Source organism: Bos mutus, chromosome 4 (genome assembly GCF_027580195.1).
Source record: "Bos mutus isolate GX-2022 chromosome 4, NWIPB_WYAK_1.1, whole genome shotgun sequence".
NCBI lineage: Eukaryota > Metazoa > Chordata > Mammalia > Artiodactyla > Bovidae > Bos > Bos mutus.
The window spans coordinates 19,251,615-19,278,196 of record NC_091620.1 but is presented as its reverse complement, the minus strand read 5'-3'; the positions used below and the strand labels follow the sequence as shown (position 1 = coordinate 19,278,196).

Here is a 26,582-nt window from a genome sequence, read left to right as displayed (position 1 = left end):
CTCTACATTTTACTTAATTTTCTACAGCACGCCCACTACTCTATGACATGTTTATCATCACTGCATTTTGGTTTGGGTTGCTTTTTTTTTTTTTTTTTTTTAAGCAGCAATCCATGTTATCCTGCACAGTTTCCCTGAATCAGAATTCCAGGTAGGCTTAACTGCCTGGATTCTCTGCTCTGGGTCTCCCCAGGCTACAGTCCAGGTATCCACCCAAGCCGGAGTCTCATCTGAGACCAGGGTCCTCTTCCAAGATCATAATACTGTTGGCAAAATTCAGTTCCTGCAGTTGTAGGACTCATGGAAGCTTGCTTGTGCAAAGCCAGGAGAAGAAAGAGTCTGTGACTCCTTCTATCTCTGACCTTCAGATTCTTTTTTTAAAATAGATTTTCTTTTTTAGAACAGTTTAGGTTTACAGAAAAAATTGAGGAAATAGTACAGAGAACTCACGTATTCCCCTTTGCCCTTGAACACAGTTTTCCCTGCTATTAACATTTTAGTACAATACATTCATTACAGTTAACAAATGTTGGTACGTTGTTATTCATTAATGTCCATAGTTAGTTGTTTTTATACCTTTTTCTGTTGTTACCAGATGCCCTTTTTCTGTTTCTGAGTCCCTTCCAGAAATTCCCATTATGTTGTCATGTCTCATTGGGCTCCTCTTGACTGTGACCGTTTCTCAGACTTCCCTTGTTTCTAATGACCTTGCCAGTTGAGTACTTGAGGAATACTGGTCATGCGTAGTGTGGGATGTTCCTCTGTTGGATCCTATCTGGTTTTCTTCTGGTGATTAGACTGGATTATGGGTTTGAGGAAGAAGATCACACAGGTAAGGTGCCATTTTCATCACGTCATTTCAAGGGTATGTGCTATCCCCATGATTTATAACGGTTGAGATTGCCCTTCATCCCCTGGAGTAAGGAGTAGGTGTCAGGCTTCTCCACTGTAAAGTTACTCTTCTGCTTTCTCTGTTTCCATGCTGCCGTCTTTGGAAGGAAGTCAGTAGGCACAGTCCACACCTAAGGAGTTGGGGGCTGTTTCTCTGCCTTTAGGTGGAATAGCTACATAAACTATTTGGAATTCTTCCCTGTTTATTGAAAGTAAAAGCATTAGTCACTCAGTCGTGTCCGGGTCTTTGCCACCCTATGGACTGCAGCCTGCCAGGCTCCTCTGTCCATGGGATTCTCCAGGCAAGAATACTGGAGTGGGTTGCCATTCCCTTCTCCAGGGGATCTTTCTGACCCAGGGATTGAACCTGGGTCTCCTTCTTTGCAGGCAGATTCTTTAAATTATCTATTCATTTCAGTGTGGACTCATGAATGTTGATTTTATAATTTGAATCATAATTCAGTACTCTGTTTACCTTGTTGTCCAGCTGTCCCAGTTTTGGCCACAGGGAGCTCTTTCCATTGGCCCCGTGCCCTTTGGTATACTCATCAGTGTAGCCTTTTGATTTTGCCTTTTTTGAGCACTTCCTTAGTTTTGAGCATTTCAAGGTGCTCCAGGCTCATCTAGTGTTATTTCCTGCCCTCATCTTAGAACTGGCCATTTCTCCAAGGAGCCTGGTTCCTTCTGTTGGAGGATGGTAAATCAAGACCTGGATACTGGGTGTCTGCAGTGTTTTTTTAACATTCTCCAACTCACCCCCCACCCACCAACATAGACATCAGCTCCATGAGCCCCAAAAGCTTATCTGCCTTGTTCTCCAAGGTACCGCCTGGGTCTGAAAAGTGTCTGCAGCCTCCAATATCTGTCGAATGCATGTATCAAAAGAGGGCATTATGTACAACAGAAAAAGTGTTTTGTTTTTTCTTGATTAGAGCTGGCAGTCCTTCAAGAAATTAGCCTGTCTTATCTTCTGTTCCTGGTCTGACCTTCTCCTCTTCCATGGGGTTTCTTATTCTCCTTTTATCTTTATTTGAACAGTCCTGGAGTCTGTCTCAAATTCCTTTTGGATGGAGGGTATGAATTATACATGACCTCAGAAAGAACTTTCTGTCTTTAATTTGGACTCCTAGAAAGTTAGAAATGGAAGGGGGCCTTAGAGACCATCCAGTTCGACCTTCTTGTATTTCCAGATAAGAGGAGTTACATTGGCTGTCCTAGGTCACAAGGACCTTGATAAAGGTCCAGCAGTTCTGAAAACTTACAAGCCTAGAATGAAAAGGCTGAGGCATGTGTGTCTGGTGGCAGAAATGGAAGCAGGGCCCAGTCGGGGATGCCAGCCTGGCTTCTTGCAGCCCATCCCGCTCTCTCTGCTTCCAGCTCCCTGTGTGGGAGATCCCCATGAACCCCTGCGCTGTACATGACTGCCCACAGTGGCATCACTCCAATTCTGTACTTCTAAGCAGATGCAACTCTCAGAATTGCAGAATATCCTCCCTTCTCAAAGCACAAAGGGGTGTGTGGAGGAGACGGTGGCCAGAATTGAGGGCACAAGTTCTCATGGGAAGAGGAAATCTTTAAAGCTCCTTTTCCTCTCACCTGTGTGATCAGCAAAACCTTGTCTAACTCCCCGGTCAGTCAGGAGAGCAAAGAGGATGCTCCCAAAGAAGCTCAAGCTATCCACTTTGAGTGACTGCAGTCATCTGCAACCCAGTGATGCTCAATGACACTCTTCCACCAAGCCCAGCAGAGAGCAGTTGTGCGGTAAACCCCCAGATACCCCTCTTCGGGTAGAAAAAGACCTTGATAAAGGTCCAGCAATCCTGAAAACTTCCCTGGTAGCTCAGCTGGTAAAGAATCTGCCTGCAATGCAGGAGACCCCGATTCAATTCCTGGGTTGGGAAGATCCCCTGGAAAAGGAATAGGCTTCCCACTCCAGCATTCTTGGGCTCCCCTGGTGACTCAGATGGTAAAGAATCCACCTGCAATGTGGGAGACTCAGGTTCAATCCCTGGGTTAGGGAGATCCCCTGGAGGAGGTCATGGCAACCCACTCCAGTATTCTTGGCCTGGAGAATCTCCATGGACAGAGGAGCCTGGCAGGCCGCAGTCCATGCAGGTCACAAACAGTCAGACATGACTGAGTGACCAAGCACACACACACTCCTAAAATGCAGAGCCCAAGGTATGGGTGTCTTGACAGGGTTAATGTGTCTTCCAGGCAGTAAGTGGAGTGGTTTTAGGGATGCTGTGAAGTAGGACAACATCCAAGCTTCCCCATCAGCCTCTCCCTACTGTCCTCCCAAGCGCCAGCACTGCTCGGAAATGTGGCTAGGACTGAGTTTCTCTAAGTTCAATAGGAACTGTGTCTCAACATTCATGAGACATGGTTAAGAGAAGCGTGACCACCTAAGTTAGATACTATTCTGGGGAAAGAGGATACAATCAATAAGCCAATGACTTAACACGATGCAAGCTTATAAGAAACCCTCAGCAAATGATAGCTGTTGCTCTTCTGTGTAAATGATACTAAAGTGGTAGTGAATATTACACACGTACCCCAGGTGTATTCCCTTCTAATAGGCAGAAGAGAGTCTATAATCTGTCATGACCAACAAGGGCACAAAGCCCATCTACCTACCTTGCTAAACGGCCTCTATAACTTCAGGTGAGATTTCACTACAACGTCACAACTCTTCTCTTGACATTTTGTCTTACAGCCTTTCTCTCACAGTCCTCAGCAGAGATTCACAGACTACTTCATATCCTGGGATATAGCTCCCTTTGGAAGGTGCATATTTGAATATGTTTTAGCATTTGATAATTAAATTCAAAACAAAGACATTTGGGGGAAGGAGGAGCACCTTGTCAGGAAGATTAGGAAATAACATGCATGCTTGCCTGATGTAGAACCAGTGGCCAGGACAGTGTGGCTGGGGCTTCATTTTTGCCTTAAGAGTTGAAATAGACCCCAAAGCACGTGCGCCCTTACCACCCAGTGGGACCTCCTGCATTGCAGATTTGCACTTTGGAGGAGAATGGTAAGCAGCCCTGGCTCTATAAACCCTAATCTGGTCAGTGGAGGCCTTGCCAGAATGGCCTTTCACCTGCCCATCAAGCATTCAACACAGCCACACCACTACACGTTATCCAGGGCAGATGCTAATTCATGCCTTGCTTCGATTTTCTCACCTGTAACACAAGGCTAATAATAGTACCCAATTGAGGCATGGTTGTGAATACTGTAGAGTTAACTTGTGTAAAAAGGTTCCATTGTTCTCAATAATTTCTGCTGCTAAGTCACTTCAGTCGTGTCCGACTCTGTGGGACCCCATAGACGGCAGCCCACCAGGCTCCTCTGTCCCTGGGATTCTCCAGGCAAGAACACTGGAGTGGGTTGCCATTTGCCTTCTCCAATGCATGAAAGTGAAAAGTGAAAGTGAAGTCACTCAGTCGTGTCTGACTCAGCAACCCCATGGACTGTAGCCTACCAGGCTTCTCCGTCCATGGGATTTTCCAGGCAAGAGTACTGGAGTGGGGTGCCATTGCCTTCTCCGCAATAATTTCTAGACCTTATTATTTTTACAACTGAGATGCTCCTTTTTTGAAAAATGACTACCTTCAGGGGCGCTTTGCTTTAAGCAGCCCCATGTCACCACCACCACCAACAGCACGCAAAGACACACACACCACAGGGTGGTGAAGATGAACTTGTTGAACAGATATTATTTCTCTGGCTAATCACCACCCTACTCATGCATTCATTCAATACTGATTGCCTGTACTATGTGCCAGACACTGATTAAGCCCTTGGGCTGTGCTAGGAAATAGGATCAAGTCCTCATGAAGCTTTCATTCTAGCTAGAGAAACAGACAAGAAGCAAGTCCCATAAAGTAAACACATGATCTGATATCAGGGGGTGAGAACAATGGAGAAAAATTAAGCTGGGAGGGAGATGGAGAGTCCTGGGGGGCCATCATTGTAGGTGAAGGGCCACTGAGTGGGGATGGAGGCCCCTCGGGGTGGTTATGGTGGACAGAGATGTGAATGAAGGGAGGATGCTGAGCCATGGGAAGACTCAGGAAAGATTAGTCCCTGCAAGAACAAACAGCAGGTGTAGAGGACATCCTGGGATGGGGATGAGCTTCTTGGGTCTGAAAAAGCTGAGCAAGAGGAGAGGATTGTGCCAGGAGCAGAGTGAGATGGAGATACGCCTAAAGCTGGATGGATGGTGTAGGGCCTTGTAGGCCATGGTCTGGGCTTGATTGATTCTGCCTTGCTGCTTCTGCTGCTAAGTCGCTTCAGTCATGTCCAACTCTGCTTGACCCCATAGATGGCAGCCCACCAGGCTCCCCCATCCCTGGGATTCTCTAGGCAAGAGCACTGGAGTGGGTTGCCATTTCCTTCTCCAATGCATGAAAGTGAAAAGTCAAAGTGAAGTCTCTCAGTCGTGTCCGACTCTTAGCGACCCCATGGACTGAAGCCTACCAGGCTCCTCCGTCCATGGGATTTTCCAGGCAAGAGTCCTGGAGTGGGGTGCCATTGCCTTCTCTGATTCTGCCTTACCCTCTGTCTATTTCATAGATTGCTCTGGGCTTCTCCCCTGGGCTATCATTGGATATTGTGTGACATTTATCAGTGGTCTGGCTTCCTTGGGAGTCCCTGCAGCTGGGGTTTCTTCAGCCAGCCATGCCCAGTTCCAGTGAGTGAGGGTGTGATGTCTGTGCCTGGGGTAGCCAGGTTAGGGTAGGAGGACTGTCACACACCCCCAGAAGGTGCTGCATTGCCACACACCTGGTAACATCTATCCCTTCCAACTGGGACCAGCTCCATAATTTGTGAGGACCAGGGTAAAATGAAAACTTGGACCCCTTTGTTGTTCATTGTTCAGTCGTTCAGTTGTGTCTGACTCTGTGTGACCCCATGGACTGCAGCACACCAGCCTTCCCTGTCCTTCACCATCTCTTGGAGCTTGCTTAAACTCATGTCCATCGAGTCGGTGATCCATCCAAACATCTCATAATCTGTCATCCCCTTCTCCTCCTGCCTTCAATCTTTCCCAGCATCAGAGTCTTTTCCAGTGAGTCAGTTCTTCACATCATGTGGCCAAAGTGTTGGAGTTTCAGCTTCAGCATCAGTCCTTCCAATGAATATTCAGGACTGATTTCCTTTAGGATGGACTGGTTGGATCTCCTTGCAGTCCAAGGGACTCTCAAGAGTCTTCTCCAACACCACAGTTCAAAAGCATCAATTCTTCAGTGCTCAGCCTTCTTTGTGGTCCCCTTATTCAAACACTATTAAGAATTTCAAGATGGCAACAGCAGAATATTAAAGCCAGCACACAGCTAGTCATGTCACAGGCCCGTGAGCCATCTCCGCCTCCAGTATCGCCCCACACCCAGACGCCCTGATCCCAGAACACCACAGCCTTTTGCTACAGAGGCTCCCAGAGAACTTGAAAACTCAGGTCTTCTCCCTGTTCTGCATGCAGCTGCCCTCCTCCCTAACTGAGGCTGAGTCTGCTGGGCTGGAAATCACCCCTTGCCCTTTGATGAATGGATAATCATGCAGAACAAGTGTTCCCCCTTCTGTCACATCAAAAGCTCCCTCTCCAAACATTGCCGACATAAGCTGCTAATAAGACACAGCGGAGTGTATTGCCTACTGCCAACAGGGAGAGGAGTGTCTTCCAAAACTGACAGGGTTTCAGACCAGGGAGGTAAGGTCAGAATTTATTGAGACTTGGAACCTTGGTGTAAGACCTTTATATTTCTATGCAGGTCTTTAAGATTGGGTGAGAATATTGATAACATCCCAGATCAATGAAAACAGCAGGATTGAAAAAGCCTTAGCACTCATGCTGTCTGTTGATGCTTTAAATGGAAGAGTTGATGGATCTCCCATGTGTGCATGCTAAGTTGCTTCAGTTGTGTCTGATTCTTTGCAACCCCATGTACTGTAGCCCACTAGGCTCCTCTGTCCATGGGGTTCTCCAGGCATGAATACTGGAGTGGGTTGCCATGCCCTCCCTCCTCCAGGGGATCTTCCCTACCCAGGGATCAAACCCATGTCTCTTGAGGGTCTCCTGCGTTGCAGGCAGATTCTTTACCTGCTGAGCCATCAAGGAAGAACTGATGGATCTCTTAGGAAGGTCCTGTAATGCAGTCCAACCCCTTGCATGGGCAGGGCAGACCCACAAGTGTCAAGGTCTAAGGAAGGGAATGGCAGGGTTAGGTTACTACAGATGGTAAAGCGTGGTTTTGGTACAGTGTCTAGGCTGAGTGTGGGTGGATGGTTTTGGGTCCTACTCAGGATGAGTGATTTCTCCACAACCCTGGTGCCTACCTGGCTGTCATGCCTCCATCAACACAGACGTGCACAGATACAGTCCAGACTCAGGCTGGGACCCTGACAGCCTGTCTTTCATGGGTTAGAAATGCTAACAGGACTGCCCCAAATTGGGGTCTCTTGCTTCCAGACAATGGGCCATCAGCAAGAATGGGTTGGGAAGGGCAGCCAAGAAGAATGTGGGGGGAGGGGTGGTGCAGATAAGCTGGAAAACCATCTCTCTCCTGGAATCCTTGTCGAGAAATAAGAGATTTCTCCAATAGTCTTTCCAGTGGGAGCAGAAAGACCCAGAAGGTGGTGGCAATGCCACAGAGCTTGATTGCCATGGAAACTGAGGTAATTTCTAAAGCAGCCTCAAAAGCCTCCCTCCCTGTGGTTCTTCGAGGATGTTCTTACAGAGGTGTGCAAGCTTCCGAGAAAGGGAACTTGGCTGCCAAGCTCCTGCCTCTTGAAATCAGTCATCAATCAAAGAAAAATGCTCATTCCTGGAGTAAATGCACAGACCCCTCCTGTCAGCCTTAAAAGCTGCTCCCCGGAAACAGTGATGAGGGAGGCCCTGGTGGAAGGGATGAATGGCCTCTCTCCAGTCCTGGGTGCACAGAGGAGAATGAGGACCTGGAAAGGCGGCATCAGAAATAGCCACACCCAGAGAAGCGGGGAGGGAGTCCACCCTTGAGAGGCTCCTGTCGCCCCTACTGCCTGGATGTCTATGATGCACAGAGTGTACAGGGCTGGAGGGCTTCCCAGGGGGCGCTAGTGGTAAAGAACCTGCCTGCCAATGCAGGAGGCATAAGAGACATGGGTTCGATCTTCCTGGGTCAGGAAGATCCCCTGGAGGAAGTTATGGCAACCCACTCCAATATACTTGCCTGAAGAAGCCCATGGACAGAGAAGCCTGGTGGGCTATACAGTCCCTAGGGTTGCAAAGAGTTGGACATGACTGAGCGTGCATGCACACCACACCAAGAATCATAATGTAATCAGATATATTAAGCCATATTTGACATATTTCCACAACAAATTCTAACTCAGTTCAAAAAATATTTCTGTGAGCATACACAGTGCTTTAAAAATTGAGTAAACATAGGTCTTATTTTAAGGAAGTTTATTTTCTATACTTTCGATAGAGAGTAGAGTGGGTTTGATCCCTGGGTCAGGAAGATCTCCTGGAGGAAGGAATGGCAACCCACTCCAGTATTTTTGCCTGGAGAATCCCATGGACAGAGGAGCCTGCCGGGCTACAGTCCACAGGGTCACAAAGAGTGGGACATGACTGAGGCAAATTAGCATGCACATACACATGTGCAGGATTGCTCAGGGTACCAGACACAGGGAAAACGTCCCAGACCAGACACAGGGGCACCCTGAGGTAGGCTGAGAGGACATCACCAACAGGTGAGCTGGGGTGTGTGCACAGTAGAACCCCAGCTCCCTCTGGGGACCAGAGCGGTGTTCTGGAGAAGCAGCCCAGGGCAGAGAGCTGGGGGCAGGGCCAGGCAGCCCCTACGGTGCAGAGTCAGGCACACCTTGGGCTCAGGGCTGCACCCCCTCCACCATCCTTCACCTCACTGTGAATGATGACCCCAGTGGGTAGAGGTGGGGAGGAGCTTAGCAAGCCCAAACCAGTTGCTGTATACATTGTCCCACAGTAGGCTGGCAATGGCCTTGAAGGTCTAGGAGGTGCTGGTGGGAGAGTGATTCTTGGGAGATCTGAAAGCATGATACTGGAGAAGTTTTGTGAAGACAGACCCAGAGGTATCAGTCAACTCTGCTCTACTGGACCTGCTTCTTCATCCAACAGAACTAGGGCTTTGGGGACAGATGGGGAATGACTCACTTTTGTCTCCAGGTATAAAATACTTGGTGGCTCAGGGTAAAGGAGCCACCTGCAATACACGAGACACAGGAGGTGTGGGTTCAGTCCGTGGCTCAGAAAGATCCCCTGGAGAAGAACATGGCAACCCACTCCAGTATCCTTGCCTGGGAAATCCCATGGACAGAGGAGCCTGGCAGGCTACAGTCCATGGGATCACAAAAGAGTCAGACACAAGAGAGCAACTAAACAAACAGAAAAATAATTAGAGAATGAGTGCCTATGTAGCGCGTTTCTCTCCCTGATGCTCTGGAAGTCTCCTGATTTCAAATACGCTTTGCTCTTACCAGATCACGTCTCATACCATGTGTCTTGATTTGGGGAAAATACCCTCACCCCATCTATAGGAGCCATCAGAGCATCAAGGATGTCCAAGATGTGGTTGTGAGAGAGGAGAGCCCATTCCCCACTTTGGTGAACCATTGGGATCTGCCCAATGTTCATAATTCATTAAATAAACAACCCCTTAAGTACCTGCTAAATACTTAAGGATAAAACATATGATACTTTGAAGGATAAAAAATAAAACTCCTGCCTGCCTGAGAGTTGCCCACGATCTTAGAGGAGAGTCAGACACCTAGACCAGTTAGTCTGATAAATGAGCCATTTCCCTTTTCAGGACTGACAACTTTACAATGCAAAATATTAAAAACAAGAAAATTCTGTGTCATTTCAACAGTAAGGAGGATGAGGACCTCTTTGATCTACCTATCTACCGTTCTTGGGAAAGGAAGATGCTGGTCACCCAAAATGAAAGTGAAAGTCACTCAGTCGTGTCTGACTCTTTGCAACCCAATGGACTGTAGCCTGCCAGGCTCCTCTTTTCGTTAGGATTCCCCAGGCAAGAATACTGGAGTGGTTAGACATTTCTTCCTCCAGGGGATCTTCCCAACCCAGGGATCAAACCACACTCTCCTGCTTTGCAGGCAGATTCTTTACTGTCTGAGCTACCAGTTCATTATGAGTCAGGTGACAATTTTTAGTTCACAGAGCTTCAAAGGGAGGGGAAGTTCCCATGTGACCTTCAACATCCCACACAGCACCACCCCAAGAGAACAGGTGGAAGAGGCAGTGAGGAAGGGAAGAGCTCACTTGTTGGAGCATCAATGCTGTGTCAGTGGCAGATGCTGTCCAAGCATTATTTACCTTTCATCTTTCTGGCAGTCCTTAAGGTTGGCATTACTTCGCTGATTTTGTACATAATGAACTTGACCCAGAGATCCAAGAAACAAGTATCAGTCAGTCAGTTCAGTCAGTTCAGTTCAGTCGCTCAGTCGTGTCCAACTCTTTGTGACCCCATGAATTGCAGCACGCCAGGCCTCCCTGTTCATCACCAACTCCCGGAGTTCACTCAAACTCATGTCCATCGAGTTGGCGATGCCATCCAGCCATCTCATCCTCTGTCGTCCCCTTCTCCTCCTGCCCCCAATCCCTCCCACCATCAGAGTCTTTTCCAATGAGTCAACTCTTCGCATGAGGTGGCCAAAGTATTGGAGTTTCAGCCTCAGCATCAGTCCTTCCAATGAACACCCAGGACTGGTCTCCTTTAGGATGGACTGGTTGGATCTCCTTGCAGTCCAAGGGACTTGCAAGAGTCTTCTCCAGTACCACAGTTCAAAACATCAATTCTTCGGTGTTCAGCTTTCTTCACAGTCCAACTCTCACATCCATACATGACCACAGGAAAAACCATAGCCTTGACTAGATGGACCTTTGTTGGCAAAGTAATGTCTCTGCTTTTGAATATGCTATTTAGGTTGGTCATAAGTTTCCTTCCAAGGAGATGGCTGCAGTCACCATCTGCAGTGATTTTGGAGCCCGAAAAAATTAAGTCTGACACTGTTTCCACTGTTTCCCCATCTATTTCCCATGAAGTGATGGGGCCAGATGCCATGATCTTCGTTTTCTGAATGTTGAGCTTTAAGCCAACTTTTTCACTCTCCTCTTTCACTTTCATCAACAGGCTTTTTAGTTCCTCTTCAGTTTCTGCCACAAGGGTGATGTCATCTGCATATCTGAGGTTATTGATATTTCTCTCGGCAATCTTGATTCCGGCTTGTGCTTCTTCCAGATCAGCGTTTCTCATGATGTACTCTGCATAGAAGTTAAATAAGCAGGGTGACAATATACAGCCTTGACGTACTCCTTTTCCTGTTTGGAACCAGTCTGTTGTTCCATATAGAGTCATGCAATTAAGTAAATGGTGGAGCCTTAATCTAAGGTCTTCAGATCGATGTCCCCTCTTTCTTCTCTGTTCCTGGAACATGTGGGATAAAAGAAAAGGGTACCAGGCGAGGCCACCTGGGATGAAGAAGGAGGCATAAGAAATGAAGCAGAATGCAGACACAGGCTCACCCACCAGCTTTCATTAGTGTCTGGAGGCCAGAGGGGTCCTCCTCTCCCCCACTTGCAAGGGGCAGGTAGATGTCCCTTTGGGTAGGACAGGAGGAAGATGGGTAGAGAAGACTTTAAGGGCCACCCAAGCAGAGTGATCAGTGGGGACTGTGGGTGCCCAGAGAAAGGGAGCCTTTCTCTCCTGGGGACTCAAGGGCAGCCTCACAGAGAGGCTCAGGATTGAAGTTGCAGGAGGAATTCAGTGAACTTGCCCCTTCAAGGGTTTTTCATGTCCATTTATCAAATGAAACTGCTCCTAGGCTTGGAGTTGGCCACTCTTCAGGAGCAGTCCATCAGGTCTTTATTTATTCATTCCGGTTTAGGATTTCACATGTTATTAATACATTTCCGTTCTTATATATCTCTATGTAACTAAACTCTGTTGTGAATGAAGCAAAAAAAAAAAAAAATACCTTTCATGGTTTAAAAAAAAAATGCTTAAGCAGCTTTGTGTCAAGTTAAATGTAAATTTGGTATGTTATTTGAACCCATAATTTTGGCCCTGGGGAGGAAGGAATCTGGTAGCTGTGTCCTTTCTACTACAGCCGCCCCCCGAAACCCCCGCCAACAAAACCCAGGAATACCTTAAAGATTCTACCACCCTCATGGGCTACAATTTATTCTAAATAATAAATTAAAATATTCCTCTCCCATTTAGCTCTTAACATTTTCAACTGAAATCACATTTCCCAGAAGCCTCTGCGTCACAGATTCCTAGGGTCTTTGAGTTAGTACAGCCAAGGGTGGTGGGATGGCATTCTCTCTTTATCTCAGCATTCCCATCTGGGCCCGTAAGGTAGGAAACTTCTCTCCTCTCTTTAGAAGTATACCAATTCTACCTTTAAAATATATATATATATATATATATATATATATATATGTTTTGTGTTTTTTTTTGGCCGTGCTGGGTCTTAGTTATGGCATTTGAAATCTTTAGTTGCGGCATGCACTCTTAGTTCTGACATGTGGGATCTAGTTCCCTGACCAGGGATCGAGCCTGGGCCCCCTGCATTGAGAGCACAGAGTTTTAACCACTGGACCACCAGGGAAATCCCCCAACTCTACCTGTTAAGGCCCTGCTTCCTAAAGGAGAAGAGGTGACTGACTTCCGAGTGGTGAGGTTGCCAGAGGAGGCTGAGCTCCTGGGCCCAACAGCATCTGGGTTGTCTGCTTATGCTTGGCCTCTTTAGTGGCCAGCATTCCCAGAATCAAGGGCCACCACCCAGGCCAGCATCAGGAGGTCACATTGGAGGCCTCGTTTTCTTTCTTTTTCTGGCCCACCAGTGTGAGTCACTTCTGGGTGAGTGTATCTCTCTGCAGAACCAAACATTCCCTAGGGAAACTATCCTAAAATGTCAGCCTAGTGGGGGGAAGTATTCCTGAGCTTGTTGGTGGCCAGGAGCCAAGCCACAGTCACCATACTTGCCTTAATAGTAAAAAAGCTGATGTCTTCTGTCCTCTCTACCTTCTTTCTGGGTCTTTCTTCTCATCAAAGTTTGAACTCAGAAAATGAAGAGGGGTGAATAAGGACTAGAACAAGTGGAACTAAAGGGTTGCTAGGTACAGGCCCACTGACAAGCCAGCAGCCCTGTGGGGAGAAGCCTGCTGATGGGCGGGGGTCCAAACGGAGCTCCCCCGGGGCTTCTGACCACCAGGTTACTCTGCCCACTGGGTTTGGTTTCTGGCCTCCTGGGAAGCTACCAAAAGTCTTACTGAAAGAGAGTTGATGTTCTAGATCTTGATTCCTTTCCTTTCTCAACCAAAACATCCTGATCCTCATGGAAAACTCACGTCCCTCTAGAGGAAGTCACCCTTCGACCCGACATAGACCAGAGTGAAGTTATATGTGGACTGTGATTGGTTTTCCTAATTATCTGGAGAAGTCAGCCATGAGATTTTTATTAACTAAGCCATGAGTCTGAGGGTCACCCAGAACCTCCTTAGGGCCATTTTGATAGTGATAGGCCCTTTTCTCCCAATCTCACCTTCTAGTAGGTAAATCTTACTTAAACACCACCATGTACAGGGTCCTGTTGGGGAAGAGAAGAGCTTCTCTGCTTACACTGCTTACCGTCCAGCTCCAGAGACAATACCCACAATACTAGCTCCACGTGAGACAATACCCACCACACGAAGGAGCTGGACCGAGAGGAAACAAGTGGCAGAAGCGTGGGTTTGAATCCTGGCTCCAGGACGTAGCAGCTGTGTCATCTGGGGCAATGTACTTAAGCTCTCTGTGTCTTACTTTCCCTTTCTAAACCTCATAAGGTTTTGCTTTGAGGATTCAAAGAACTACCATTTCTAAAGCTTTTGGAACAATGCCTATCATATTATGTGAAAGTGAAAAGTGAAAGTTGCTCAGCCGTGTCCAACTCTTTGTGAACCACATTGACTGTATGGAATTCTCCAGGCCCGAATACTGGAGTGGGTAGCTATTCCCTTCTCCAGGGGATCTCCCCAATCCAGGAACCAAACCCAGGTCTCCCACATTGCAGGCAGATTCCTTACCAGCTGAGCCACCAGGGAAGCCCAAGAATACTGGAATAGATAGCCGATCCCTTCTCCAGGGGATCTTCCCGACCCAGGAATTGAACTGGGGTCTTCTGCATTGCAGGTAGATTCTTTACCAGTTGAACTACCAGGGAAGCCCATCATATTATAAATAGTACAAATAAGTGTTTGATTTATATAAAGCTATATATGTGTTCAGTGACCCAGTGATGGGGTGACAGCATGCCCAAGTCACTTGGGTACAGGTTTTCATCTCAAGCGAGGGCCAAGCCAAGCCGACAGATGTGCCATGCATGTGGAAACAAACCAAACCAGGTGGCAGGCTCTCCTTATCTTCTGGCTACCACTCCAAGCCTCTCTCTTCTTCTACTAATGATCATGGCATTGGCTTGAATCAGATAGGGCAGAAGCCAGAGAGCCAATTTCTTCCAGACACTTAAACAGCTGGGTCCCTATCCTTCTACGTTTTGAATCAAGGCCATTTTGAGCTGAGCCTCATATGCACACTGATGGCGAATAATGACATCTAATGGTTTCATTCACCAGCCCTTCTGTGCATGTCAGGAAGTGAGAACCAGCATCTTCTCTCCAGGTGGCTCATGTCTGACACAGTAAGTGACAGCAAGTCCTAGAACAATTTAGAGAGAATGGTACCTTTTTGTCCCAATACCTAGAGTCACAGGATCACTTAATCAGAAGAATCTTACAGGTCTCATCTACCCCCTGTATTCTGTATTCAAGGAGATCATAGCCAAGAGAGATGAGGTGATTTAATCCACTTCTTGGGAAAGAATGGAACCAGAACCTAGGTTTTCTGATTCTTGATGGAGTTGTCTTTCCATGAAGCTATATCCTGATCAGTAGCAGGTCTCCTCCCAGGAAGCTGGTGTGGGCTGACCCTGGGGGACCTCTGGGTGGGCCAGGAGAGTCTCATGATGACCAAGACAGTGACTCAAACATAATGAAAGATCAGTTTGTACTGGGCTTCATGCTGGCCCGGTGGGTGGGAGGGGGGTGGTGAGGTGGGAGGCGGGTGTGGAGACGAGGCTTTCTCTTGTATCTACTTAGGAAGATGACTGGTAGAGTGACCAGAGAAGTATAGTATCAGAGATGGCCTGCAGGAGGTTTTGTATGCCTTCACGCATTGTCCCCAGCAAGAAACCCAGGGCAAGATTGCCATCTGCTCTAGAGGTTCTCAAAGTTTGCTCTGTGGACCATTGTCCGCCAGAAGGCATTGGCTTAGAAAGAGAAGAGGAAAGAGAAGCAGGAGCAGGAAGATGGCATGTTCTAAGCGGCCTTCCGCTTGGAAGCTCACTATTCACAGCTTGAGAATGTTCCTTTCTGCACAGCTGTGGACGCCACTCTCAGTCTAGTTAAGAAGCCAGCTGGATCCACTGACTCTCAGCTCTGAACCAAGGCCCAGATGGATAGGAAGCTGCAAAGATTTGCATTGAGAAAAAGGCGATGCTGTACTCTTGCTTCATTTGCCCTCTAGAACTCTCTTTCCTGTCCTATTTGGAAAGCTCATAGCTCACCACAGACCACCAGACTCAGATCTTCCCAACTTTTCACTCCTTGAGGTGTGGAATATCCAAGGCCAGTGGGCAAGACTGAAGTGGGCCAGTGGTTGCTTCTCCTGGAGGATGCTGTTTTTTAAGGGGGCCAATGGAAGCCATTGTGATGAATAGTTCTCGAGTGTTTCCACAATCAAATAGTTTGAGGCTGTGCAACAAAATCAGGTATTTGCTCTGTTCCTTGTACCTTGGAACCTTCAGCAGATTATTTAATTTTGAATTACTATATGAATTATATAATTTATGGGATTTGTTCATATATGATTTGCATAAATATATGTAACCTCACAGCAACTTCAAGAGGTACAGAAGATACAAAAACTGAGACTTGGCTTGAGTCAAGTGCATCTGCCTGAATTTAATCATTGTGATCACAAAACGGCTTCCTTGGGAGAAAGAATGGTGATGATGTTTTAACAAAAGAAAGAAGGGGGCGCTTCCCTGGTGGTCCAGTGGCTAAGACCCTATGCTCCCGGTGCAGGGGGCCTGGGTTCAATCCCTGGTCGGGGAACTAGATCCCACATGGTGCAACTAAGACCTGGCCCAGCCAAATAAATAAATACATTAAAAAAAAAAAAAGAAGAAAGAAGGAAAAATGTTCTGTGTAGACTAAAAACAGTAAGAATATAGCTCTCTCAGTCCCCTAGGCAATAGGTGTTTAATAAATGAATTTATAATTTAGTAAATGGGATAGCTATAAATGCTGCCTTTGCATTCCAGAGAAACCAGAGCGTCTATAGCACTCATAAAAGGTTCCCACCTCATGTCACCTAGCGATTTCCAACCCTTCTCTGAGGGCTGCTTCCTTTTACCCCTCCTGGTTGAGCACGAGCTTCGTTGCAAACCCACCAATGTCAGGATGTAACCCCTGGTAGATGCTGAAACTGCTCTGAGCCCCAAGATAAGTTCTCTTACCAAGATAGGTCTCAAGACTGTATTCTGAGATCTTCCAGATCCCATGGTTTGAGTTCCGACACAGCACACAGAACTAAGGGTCATAAGTGAGCACTTTGTCTGGTCTCTGCTGAGAATAAGTGCTTCCTGGTTTGGCACTTGCCCTTCAACGGGGCTGGGAGAGAATGAAGCAGGTGATGGAGATGAAAAGCAGTGAGCACAATTTTTCTTGTCCTCCAGAACAATTTTTCTTCGCCCTCACTTAAAGCTTTCCCTCTCTAATATTATACCTTACCTATAGAAAGCAATTTTAACTTCTCTAAGCTTTTCCACATTTATTATTATGGCTCTGCAAAATAATCCTGCAGAGAGTGTATTATTCTGATGCTGAATTTCTATAGAAACAAAAATGCTTCTTGAAATCCAAGGTACCCATTGAAACACAAGGTAGGTAGGCATGGACATGTGTGGGCATGCACACACACACACACACACACACACACACACTTCACCAGCCACAAAATGATTTAGGAGAAAGGAGAGTGGGAGGGCCAGCCATGGTATCTCTTTTATTCCCTTCTCTTTCCAAGTCCATATTTTCACTTAAAAGTTCCATAGCTGTTTCCTCCAGTGATATGGATTTACTGCACAGAGCTGTGTGTAATACAAAAGGAGACGCTGCCATGCCAGCTCTGGAGGAAGTTACAGTGTAGCTGAACAGAAACTAAAACAGGGAACAAGAGAAGGTTCCTATAGCTAATTTTCGGATTGCCTATTCCAGACTGAAAATGTTTTCAGTTCAGTTCAGTCGCTCAGTCATGTCCGACTCTTTGCGACCCCATGAATTGCAGCACGCCAGGCCTCCCTATCCATCACCAACTCCCAGAGTTCACTCAAACTCACGTCCATCGAGTCGGTGATGCCATCCAGCCATCTCATCCTCTGTCATCCCCTTTTCCTCCTGCCCCCAATCACTCCCAGCATCAGTCTTTTCCAATGAGTCAACTCTTCGCATGAGGTGGCCAAAGTACTGGAGTTTCAGCTTTAGCATCATTCCTTCCAAAGACATCCCAGGGCTGATCTCCTTCAGAATGGACTGGTTGGATCTTCTTGCAGTCCAAGGGACTCTCAAGAGTCTTCTCCAACACCACAGTTCAAAAGCATCAATTCTTTGGCACTCAGCTTTCTTCACAGTCCAACTCTCACATCCATACGTGCCCACTGGAAAAACCATAGCCTTGACTAGACGGACCTTTGTTGGCAAAGTAATGTCTCTGCTTTTCAATATGCTATCTAGGTTGGTCATAACTTTCCTTCCAAGGAGTAAGCGTCTTTTAATTTCATGGCTGCAGTCACCATCTGCAGTGATTTTGGAGCCCCCAAAAATAAAGTCTGACACTGTTTTCACTGTTTCCCCATCTATTTCCTATGAAGTGATGGGACCAGATGCCATGATCTTCATTTTCTGTATGTTGAGCTTTAAGCCGACTTTTTCCACTCTCCTCTCGTTTTAAGGAGTTTGAAACAAATGAGGACTGTCTCATGCCAGGCATACTCAGAGAAGACTTCTTGGGAGATTGGGGACTTAGATTGGGCCATGAAGGAAAAGGGCCAGGACAGCTGCTAGGACTCTCTGCAGACTGGTCAGAGCGTGGAAATGGCTGAGTCCAGTCTAGGAGACAGGACAGTGGTGCTCTGACCTTAGTTCCCATCCTGACATTTGAACCCACTGACGCTCTCTTCCCAAGAAAGAAAAGGCTCTGTCTTAGGTGTAGAGGTCACCAGTGAACTTGTGATCAAATCTAACATACACCCAGAAGAATAAGTGTTTTGATGGGATTGAGTGGGAGTAAATATCAATGCCTAGATGAGGGAGATGAGATGGAGAAGAATCCACCTGATGCCCAGCAGCTATCATTTTGCATGGCTGGGTTTAGACACCTGTTTCAGCTACCAGGTGGCCATCAAGCCTGGTCAGTAAGTAAGTGTTAGTCACTCATTCATGCCCAACTCTTTGCGACCCCATGGACTACAGCCCACCAGGCTCCTCTGTCCATGAGATTTTCCAGGCAAGGATACTGGAGTGGGTTGCCATTTCCTTCTCCAGGGGATCTCCCCGACCCAGGGATTGAACCCGGGTCTCCTGTGCTGCAGGCAGATTCTTTACCGACTGAGCTACAAGGGAAGCCCAAGTCTGGTAACATAGCCTTATTTTATTGTGTATAGTAGATGTTCTGTTAATAAGCCAATTATTATATATTCACCTGTTGTATCAGAGACAGAGGAACCTGGTGGGCTAGAGTCCACAGGGTCGCAAAGTGTCGGACATGATTGACACGATTTAGCAGGTATGTTGTATCAGATCACACATGCTGCCAAAACAAAAAAACCACACACTGGGTAGCTTAAACAAGAGAAATTCATTTTCACACAATTCTGGAAGCTGGAAGTCCAAGATCAAGGTCTCTGAGGCCTCCCTCCTAGCCCTGCGGACGGCCTCCCTCTTGCCGCTCTTCCCGTGGTCTTCGCTTTGTGCACGTGGCTGTCTCGTGTCTCTTGGTATGTTCTAATCTCTTCTTACAAAGACTCCAGTCCCACTGGCTTACACCTGGTGCTGGCGCTCAGTCGCGTCCAACTCTTTTGACCCCATGGACTGGGATTTCCCAGGTGAGAAGACTGGAGTGGGTTGCCATTTCCTTCTCTAGGTCAGCTTCCCGACCCAGAGATCAAACCCCTGTCTCCTGCAGCTCCTGCACGGGCAGGAGGATTCTTTACTACTAGTGCTGCCTGGGAAGCCCCACATTGGCTTACCACCCACCCTAGGAGCCTCATTTTAACTTAATTAGCTCTTCAACAGCCCTGTCTCCAAATACAGTCACATTCTGAAATATTGCAGGATTAAGACTTCAATAATTTAAGAGGGCACAATTCAGTCCATGACTCCTGTGTTTCCAGATTTGGTGGCCACCCTGGAGATACAGAAAAACCAAGCGATGAAGCTCCAAGTCATATTATAGGAATGTGGACGCTTTTCTTTATAGCCAATGGCAACCCAGCTGAACCAGCCAGTCCCTTTAGTCCCTTGAGTTGGGGATGTGGCATGACTGTGGCACCATCATGCCCCAACGGAGACCAGCCTTGCAGCGTACAGACACAGCCTCAGGGATCCAGACACTGCTTGCCCCGGGGGTGTGGTGGCATTCACTCAGCGACTCTGCCCAGAGCAACTGCAGGGTGTGGAGAAGGATGGATGGTTCTGTCCTAACTCAGGGCCCCATCCCCTGTAGCGTGTTTTCCTTCGGAGCCTGTCACCACCCCCTGCCTCATCCCAGTGAACCCCGAAGGCACCTTGGCTGTAAAGCCCCATGTGACCTGCCTGCTGGCTGATGCTGACGCAATGGTATATAATTCAGCAGTGATTTATATTCCATGCAGGTCTGAGCAAAGCTATAAAGCGCTCTCGAGAGCCAAATGCTGCTGAGGCGTTTCATCTAAGCAGAGGAAGGGTTTGTGTACATCAGCTTCCCGGGATGCAGAGCACTGTGAGAGGAGGAGGGAACCTTCTTCTGTTTGCTGATATGCTTCTTTACGGATTTCCAGATCAGAGAGGGGCGGAAGGGGGAGGGTCTTAGAGAGGACTTGGGCTGCTCCCTGACACATATGCCCACAAGAGCACATCGGCACAGACTGGGGTCAGGACAGAGGTGCTCTGAGTGCCATAGCAACAAGGCGCCCCTCGGGGGTGAGGGATACACGTCACTCCTTACTCCCAAGAGCAGAAAATGTCACCCAGATGGATTTCTGGCCCTGGAAAGCTGCAGAAATTCTACTCCAGTGAAGTTTTGGGTGCAACTTGGTCACAGAAGGAATAGCTATTTGGGAAAAATGCCTGTGCACACAGTATGAGACCACCCTGCATTCCTGCGAGAACCTTCGCCAGGCCCTCGGTTTCCTAGGCGATGGCTTCTTGAATTAGTAAGAGCACTTCCGCCGCCTGGCCCGAGGCTGCAATTTCAATGCTATTTCTCCACAGGGCCATGGCTGTGGGGTTCCTGCTGAGGCTTCTCTGACAATCCCTGAAGGGAGTGTTCTCCTCTCTCCTCCTGTGGATGCTAAAGCAGCAGTCGCACAGGAGGACCCATCCCACCCGCCTCACATACCTGCAGCCACTGCTCTGAAGTGGCCTGAGCAGGGGTTGATGCCAGAACTCTGAATATCAGCTTAAAAATGCCCTAGTAATCAGCCTTCCAGGTGGTACTGGGTTCAAACCATTTGGGGGCTGCAGAATAAGTGCTCCCTGGTGACATTTCACAGTTGCAAGAGAATTAACTGCCTCAAAACAATGATCTCCCAGTCTGGCATTTCTTAACATGGCAACCCATCCAAAGATCCAAGTTTCTGTGCTTCAGACATTAGGTTTTCTGTACCTTACAAGTGAGGAGTCCCAGGTGGCGCTAGTGGTAAAGAACCCGCTTGCCAATGTAGGAGACTTGAGAGACACATGTTCAATCCCTGGGTTAGGATGATCCCCTGGAGGAGGGCATGGCAATCCACCCCAGTGTTCTTGCCTAGAGAATTCCATGGACAGAGGAGCCTGGTGGGCTACAGTCCATAGGGTCCCAAAGAATTGGGCATGACTGAAACAACTTGGCACACACATGCAACTTACAAGCGAGGATTCATTTTTGTAGTCAGTGAAGTGTCACCGATGGGTTCTAGGGTGCAGGGCAGGAGGGAACCTGTAGGAAGGGTAGCCAGTGTGTCCCACTTAGCCCAGGTCTTTCTCATTTTAGGACCAGAACTCACACTTCCCAGGGACACACCCTCTACCCAACAACTCCCAGACAAGCTGGGATGGTTTGTCACCCTGCTAAGGAAGAAGGACTTGGAAAGAAAAAAAGTCAGAAACTTAAAGATTATGGAGGAAGTGCTGGGAATCTGTGTGTAGCCAAGCAAGTACCTGGAATAAATATGTCCACTGGGGATTAGGACACATTGCATAATGTGTGATACCACAGACTATCATATAATCCTATGACTCAATCATGTTCTGGTGGTGGTTCAAGTCAGAGGAGTGGGTGAAGCGGCCAGAAAGGATGCGAGGTCCAAGGAGAACTGGGGGAACCCCACGCCTGAGATGACAGAGGAGGAAATAGAGTGGGACCTCGAGGGAGAGGGGACCAAGCTTGGATCGAGGGACAGCTTGGAAACGCAGAGAAGAGACAGCCTAGCAGGAAGAAGTTGTCAAACAGCCAGGAAACTAAAAGTAGGGAGAAAGCTAGAAATCTGGTATCTGGAGACCAGAGAGCCATTAATTAGAGATGGCTGCACAGTGAAGGGGGTGGTGAGAAAGCTGTACTTGGTGTTGAAACAAGGAGTCGGCCGTCTGGACATGAAAGCTGTTTTCTCTGTCTCACCCTCACTAAGCCTTAGCTGTGTCCAGAGTGGTGATGCTAGGGGGACTGGAGGCGCAATGCAGTGATCCCACCCTCTCCCCTTCCAGCCAGGTGCTGGCGGGACAGGCACAGAAGAGTGACTGGGGCCGGGCCATAGGTTGCCAGGTGATATCGTTGGTGTGATTCCTGACCGTGCTCCAGGTGGGGCTGGTCATCCAGGGAAGCAGATACTGTGTGTGAATCAAGAGCAAGCATTTATGTTTACAGAGGTCACCGTTACACCCCTTGGTCCTGCCTTCCTGCTCGCAGGTGGAGTTTGCAAGGAGGGACTCTAGAGGGGTCTGGAGGGCCCATCTGTGTCAGCAAGTCTTGTTAGCACCAACTCCCAGGCTGTGGAAATCTGGGGTGGTGGTGTTCTCATCTAACTGGGCTCTGAGTCCAAACGAGTGAGAGTCTTGCTGCCGAAAGGGTAATTAGATTTCATTTCTTCTTCCGACTAGCTGCAACTGACCAGTTAGGGTAGGCTGCATGGAGGGCATGGCTGAGTAGGAGTCTGAGGCCCCTTCCAGGACAGAGGGTTGAGATTGATTAGCTATTTCTGCCAAAAGCATGGACTTGAAACTAATAGACGGGACATTGAACTTTGCTGTCCAAAGCACACCTCCTAAAATGACAGACCTTACGGGCCCCTTGTGAATGGACAAGGCTAGTGCTTTTCAAAAATGTTTAGATCAAATTGAAACTTCACATGGAAACAGATCAGAGCAGGGCTTGTCCTGGCCAAAGGGAGGAGAGAGGGCTGGGAGTCTCTTTTACTCCTCTTGCTTCCCAGGGGCAGCTCCAGAGGCACCACCATGGCACATGGTTTGAAAATCCCTGGAGGAGGGACTGCTTTAGGAGAGGGCCAGAGAGGGTCTCTCTGAGAGGATGGAACTGGAGTTGAGACCCCAGAAGATCTCAAGAAGAAGGCCATTTAAGTGAGAGAACAGCAAGTGCAAAGGCCCTGGGGTGAGGATAGGCTTCGTCCGTTTGAGTCACAGAATGTTCTCTTGTGTGACTGGCGTACTGGGAGTCTGGGGGATCAAGCTGAGAGATGAGGTCAAGTAGGTAGGAAGCATCCACCCTGGTGAGGCCATACAGACAGGGTAAAGAGGTGGGCTTTAAATTTTTTAACATATGGCTGGAAGAAGAAGGTGAGGCATCACTGATCTGCTACAGAGGTTCTGTGGGAAGTGATGAAAGGCTGGCAGGGAGGACAGCAATGAGCATTTCAGAAGTCAGAGGCATGATGGGAATGGGGTGCAGACATGCCTTCTCAACTCGGGCTTAGAGACCAGGACCCTGGGGTGCTGGGACTGAAGAAGGATGCTCTCTAGGCCAGGTGAGGACCCCCTTCTGTTTACTGCCTGCAGACACCCTGCTCCTTCTTCAAGACCCTGCTTCCTCTGGGAAACCTTTCCTGGCCCAGCATAGTTGTCTCTTACCATTTACTTCTGGGTATTAGTCCTTCTTTTCCTAAAGATAACTCGATATAGGAGGGACCTTCTAGCTATCTGCTCCAGCTCCCTGATTTACCGATGAGGGTACCAACTGTTCTGAGCAGATGCTAAACTCAGGCCCTTTAATCCCCCGTCTGGCACTATTTCCACTTCATCCTCAGCTTTTCATTTACGTCTGTCTCCTATCCCCAACGAGATTATAAGATTTTTTTTCATCTTTTTATTTTAGATTTAATTAAAAATTCTCAAGAACAGCGATCCTATCTTATTCTCCCTTTTATCCCTCTAACATCTAGCATAATGCTTGGTACAAACAGAGAAGTTCAACAGATGTTTGCTGATCGGCTGTCGGGCACGCCCTGGGGCCCGCAGCCACAGGAATGTTCCCCTCCTTCCGCCCCATCGCAGCTAACCTGCCTTCCCCAGGCTTGACGTCCCTTAGATCTGGCAGCTGCATTTCCGCTGTCCCTCCTTGCCTGGCCAGTGTCGCAGCCAGGTCTGGGCACACAGTGGAGCCTTGCTCCCAAGGGAAGGGCTCGGCTAGTTCTTTTCACTTAATTGGTAACTGTGACTATAATTAGTGACTATAATTAGTCTTAAAGTCTGATTGGAATTAGGCTCAAACCCCAAGACATGGGGGAAATAATTGAGAAGATGTGACCACGCATTAGAACGTTTGCCTTTCTTGGATCCTCACTAATCAGTCAGGAAGTGCTCCCAAGAAATAAGATAACCCAGGCTGGAGCCCACTCCTTGCGTGAGAGGAAGGTTTCATTACTTACCCAAAGCACCACTGTATTTGGGTGAATGGAAAGAGGCTGTGATCCCCAGTACTGTAATATCTGTGTGTGTGTGTGTGTGTGTGTGTGAGTTGCTCAGTCATGTCCAACTCTTTGCAACCCCATGGACTGTAGCCTGCCAGGCTCCTCTGTCCATGGGATTCTCCAGGCAAGAATACTGGCGTGGGTTGCCATTCTCTTCTCCAGGGGATCTTGCCCACCCAATGATCAAACCTGGGTCTCCTGCATTGCAGGCAGATTCTTTACCTTCTGAGCCACCAGGGAAGCACTCACCCTTTATTTGAGGTGTGTTTTCTAGCAGAGACATTTAGAATCTCTGTGAGTTCCCCAGAGAACCCCACGGAGTTGATGGTGGTGGCGGCGGGGGTTGGAAGTTCTGTACCCCACCCTCCCCAGCTGGTCGCAGGTCCACAGGTCTGAGAGTTGGACTCATCACCTTAGGACACTGAGTCTGACAGGTCCTTGCCCATCTGGGCCTGTTAGCCCACAGATACTCTGGGACTCCATCAAAGTACATTGTTATCTCAGCTATCAGAATAGCAGTGGCAACATGTCCTGCATTCAGTCCATCAACCGAAGACCCACCAGGTGCCTACATAGGTGTATTTCCAGTTACTAATGCACATTTTTCCAAACTTGAATTTAGAAGTACAGACCCACATAAAAATATAAATTCTCACCCATGTCTGTGAAGGCTGACAGATCCTTCCCCACCTCTTCCCATTTTGTCACACAGGACTTCTCCACAGCTTGCACAGATGACCTGCGTAATGGACCATCTTGAGTGAGAGCCCACAGAGTTTTTTCCCACGTATGGGAACATTGACAAAAGCTAACAAACCACAGAAATTTTTAAAGGTTGCCAAGTCACAGAACAACTGACATGACGTGAAGGCAGGAAGATACCCCGACTAATCCTATTAACATAACAATAAGATGTATGTTAATGGCACCCCACTCCAGTACTCTTGCCTGGAAAATCCCATGGACAGAGGAGCCTGGTAGGCTCAAGTCCATGGGGTCGCTAAGAGTCCGGCACGACTAAGCGACTTCACTTTCACTTTTCACTTTCATGCATTGGAGAAGGAAATGGCAGCCCACTCCAGTGTTCTTGCCTGGAAAATCCCATGGATGGAGGAGCCTGGTAGGCTGCAGTCCATGGGGTTGTGAAGAGTTGGATACGACTGAGCGACTTCACTTTCACTTTTCACTTTCATGCATTGGAGAAGGCAATGGCAACCCACTCCAGTGTTCTTGCCTGGAGAATCCCAGGGACGGGGGAGCCTGGTGGGCTGCCGTCTATGGGGTCGCACAGAGTCGGACATGACTGAAGCAACTTAGCAGCAGCAGTAGGTCTATGTGCTAATTAAGTCATTAGGTCTTGATTTATCAACCACATTCTTTCTGTCCTGTCCACTCTGCTTGCAGTTCTTGTTGTTAAGTTGCTAGGTCATGTCTGTCTCTTTGCGACCCTATGGACTGCAGCATGCCAGACTCCTCTGTTCTCCTATATCTCCTGGAGCTTGCTCTAACTCATGTCCATTGAGTTGGTGATGCCATCCAACCATCTCATCCTCTGTCGTCCCCTTCTCCTCCTGCCTTCAATCTTTCCCAGCATCAGGGTCTTTTCCAATGAGTTGGCTCTTCACATGAGGTGACCAAAGTTTTGGAGCTTCAGCATTGGTCCTTCCAATGAATATTCAGGGATAATTTCCTTAGGATTGACTGGTTGGATCTCCCTGCAGTCCAAGGGACTCTCAAGAGTCTTTTCCAGCACCACAATTCAAAAGCATCAGTTCTTCGGTGCTCAGCTTTCTTTATGGTCCAACTCTCACATCTGTACATGACTACTGGAAAAACCATAGCTTTGACTAGACAGACCTTTGTTGGCAAAGTAATGTCTCTGCTTTTTAATATGCTGTCTAGGTTTGTCATAGCTTTTCTTCCAAGGAGTAAGCATCTTTTAATTTCATGTCTGTGATTACAATCTGCAGTGATTTTGGAGCCCAAGAAAACAAAATCTGCCGTAGTTTCCACTTTTCCCCCATGTATTTGCCATGAAGTAATGGAACTGGATGCCATGGTCTTAACTTTTTGAATGTTGAGTTTTAAGCCAGCTGTTTGCTTTCACCTTCATCAAGAGACTCTTTAGTTCCTCTTTGCCTTCTGCCATTAGAGTGGTATCATCTGCAAATCTGAGGTTGTTGATATTTCTCCCAGCAATCTTGATTCCAGCTTGTGATTCATCCAGCCCAGCATTTTGAATGATGTATATAAGTTATATAACCAGGGTGACAATATATAGCCTCAACATACTCCTTTCCCAATTTTGAACCAGTCCATTGTTTCATGTCCAGTTCTAACTATTGCTTCTTGATCTGCATGCAGGTTTCTCAGGAGGCAGA

General features: G+C 47.7%; 1 protein-coding gene and 1 non-coding gene across 3 annotated transcripts in view; one reads left to right on the top strand and one right to left on the bottom strand.

Moving 5' to 3' along the window:
• The window catches only part of TMEM178B (transmembrane protein 178B), a 414,662-nt gene that overhangs the window by 375,535 nt on the left and 12,545 nt on the right, over positions 1–26,582 (top strand). The window lies entirely within an intron of this gene.
• TRNAE-CUC (transfer RNA glutamic acid (anticodon CUC)) lies at positions 12,480–12,552 on the bottom strand. Its single transcript has one exon. It is a non-coding gene; the product is annotated as a tRNA-Glu (tRNA).